This window comes from Poecilia formosa, unplaced genomic scaffold (genome assembly GCF_000485575.1).
Source record: "Poecilia formosa unplaced genomic scaffold, Poecilia_formosa-5.1.2 Scaffold498, whole genome shotgun sequence".
Lineage (NCBI taxonomy): Eukaryota > Metazoa > Chordata > Actinopteri > Cyprinodontiformes > Poeciliidae > Poecilia > Poecilia formosa.
The window spans coordinates 81,455-84,312 of NW_006800437.1; the positions used below are offsets into that span (position 1 = coordinate 81,455).

Below are 2,858 nucleotides of genomic sequence, written 5' to 3' on the forward strand. Positions count from 1 at the left end.
TAGATTTTGGTCTAAACTCCTGGTTTAGACCAAAATCTAAACCACATACTCAGACAACCGTCATGGAATCTGATTGAGTGCGAGCTGCTAAAGACAACACACACCACACTTTTCAGATTTTTAGTCATGGAAACCATTTTCCTTCCTAGCTTCTCACAGATTTCAGTCTGAGGTCAAATCCTGATGGAACAGCCTGAACTTCGTTTGGAACATGACTAAAACTCCTCCAGCTAACAGCTTTTATCAACGTCCTTCAGACTTCTGATCAGTTCCTGCGTGTGGATCAATAATCTGAATTGGATTCATTCCTGCAGCTGCAGAGGCTGAACAAACTCTCTGTTCTCATAGTTTAGATCTTTCTTCAGTTTTACTTTTTAATTTTCTGTTCCTGAGCATTAATGTGACGGGGGAACGCCCGGCTTGCTTGTTGTTCTGACTGGCTGGAGTTTCCACCACACATAAATCAGATGTGGAATAACGGCAGCCGCTCAGCGGCGTAGCTCGGCTCTAACAAACGACTTATTCTTCCTTATTCTTCTGCTGATTGTGGGAATCAGCAGAAGACGGAGGAAATGGTTCCAGTGTTTGTGTAGGAGAAGCAGCTCAGAGCAGTTTGACCCTTTAAACACCAAATTAAACACACAACCTCTGTTTATCATTTAGAACTAATAAAATGCTGCAACCATTTTATATATGCAAGAGGAGTTGTGCAGAAGGTTTTTCTACAGTTTTTGACAATAGAAACAGAAAGGTGTCAGGAAATGGATTTCTGTCTGCAGCGTTTCCTTTCACTCAGAAGCCTTTTGGTTTATTATCTCTGCTATGATGTTTTGGATCAATTAAAAACAGGAAAGTGGTTCTGTGGCGTTCTTTCTGAAAACACAGCTTGTTAGTAAAGTCAAGACAGAACATGTCTGAAGGTGACAGACGCAGACAGTTTTATCATGATACAAATGCAGAGCAGAAGCAAAGACTCACGTTTTTATCTGAAACCTGACAAGGGAAACATCTCTGAAAATATCAGAGACATTTTTACTTGTGTCAATTTGCATGACTGAGGAATGGCACAGTGATGAGTTTGGGGGCTCCATCTCTTCATTTGCTGCTGCTTTGGGAGAATCCGACCTGTTTTCCTGCAGCTCTGCTTTGGTAGCTTGGCTGACCTCGTGTGTTGAAACCGGCTGCTGCAAGCTGGGAGGAAAACATGAGAACTGCCTCCAGATAAAAGTAACTCCAGCAAAATCAAAACAACATGAAAATGTTTGTGTAAGCTGGTGTTATTAATGTATTATAAGATTATTCACCCTAACAGAAGCTAATAAATTGTAAATCTAAAGAAGTCTGGTCCTTTTATTTGGGGTAATCAGAAGGTGAAAAGTTTTGTTGAGATTATTGTTAAATAAAGACTCCAGTCTGGTTCTGTCTGACCATAAAAAGACAAAACATATTTCAGATGATTCTTCTTTGCCCTTTCATTTGAATTAAAAACATATATTTCACATTTACACCTGAAACCATCCTACTGCACCGCCAGGCCAAAAACGCCGCCTGAGTTTCGGTGAGCCAATAGGAGTTTCCTATTGGAGGAGAGCTGAACTCCAGCTGGCAGAAAGCAACGAGGAGCTTCTCATTTCTTTACCAGCCAGATGGAAAATCACGTCCTGTGGTTGTGGGAATGACATCAGATCCTTGGCATGTTGATAACTGACCAATGGATTATTATTAAAAACTGGGAAGTGGGGAACCATCAGACATTAGATGGAGATGTGGTCATAAAAAACTGATTGTGATCAGTGATTATTTAAACATCAGGTTGGATAAAAACAGCAGAACTCAGGACGGTTCAAAAGTGAAAGCAGGAGCATTTCCACAGAAGTGAAGAAAACTCAAAGGATCCTGACTGAACAGATGTGAAACTGTAAAAAAAAACCTCTAATCACAGCCACACACCCAGATTCCTCCTGAAGAAAGACGACCTTGTCTTCTTCTTCTTCTTTTTGTTGTTGTTGGGTGGATCTGATGTTTCCACAGTGAGTCAATCCTCCACTGAAACAGGCTAAACGTTCATCCTGCACTCTGATGAACCTAAACAGCCTTCAGTCATAATGACCGCTACGTTTTAAAGAAGCTGGAAAACAACAACTCTTCAGTATGGGAGTGGCATCGTCATGCTGTGGGGTTTTTACTGCAGGAGGAACTGGTGCACTACAGCAGCACCACAAGGAAACAACATTATGTGGAAAAAGAACCAACATCAACCAGGAAGTTGACGTTTCAGAAACAGGTTTTCCATGTGAACAACGAACTTCAACGTCTCACGAAGATACAGACAGCCTGAGGAGCAAAAGGTCAAAGGTCAGGTTTCCAGCTAGGAAATGGAAGTAGCAAGTATCCAGGTATGAAATGGTAAAGTGCTGAGTTCTTTTATAAAAATAAAATTCCATGAAAATAGGTTCAGATGAAATGAAGCTACAGTAAATTATCCAGAAGTTGACAGGACATTAAATAAAACCCTGATGGATGACGATGACTCACACAGGGAAACTGAGCGGTTGCTCCAAAAAGGAAATAATAATCGGTTCTCTTCAACAGGCCAGGAGGAAACATGAGACATAATTTTCTCCTGCCAAGTTTCCACCAGGAAAATTTGGCAGTGTTTGCTCTGCTGCTACAAAACCAGCAACACCTGTTACTGAGGCGGAGAAACGATTTTTTAGCTAACTTTATGTGTTTCTGGAGGTCCAGATCTGAGTTCATCTCAGCTGGAAACTAGAGATCAGGCTGACCTCTGACCTCTGACCCGACCCTTCGGTTCCTCAGGGGACCTTCCAGCAGCTGCAGAACATTTCAGGCCCAGA

General features: G+C 41.7%; 1 long non-coding RNA gene across 1 annotated transcript in view; it reads left to right on the top strand.

The window, feature by feature from the left end:
• The first annotated feature begins 769 nt into the window (after positions 1–769).
• The window catches only part of LOC107834000 (uncharacterized), a 13,943-nt gene continuing 11,854 nt past the window's right edge, over positions 770–2,858 (top strand). Inside the window, exons 1-2 of the long non-coding RNA XR_001659775.1 lie at positions 770–780; positions 2,192–2,200. This is a non-coding gene — a long non-coding RNA (uncharacterized LOC107834000). The remainder of the gene's footprint in view (positions 781–2,191; positions 2,201–2,858) is intronic.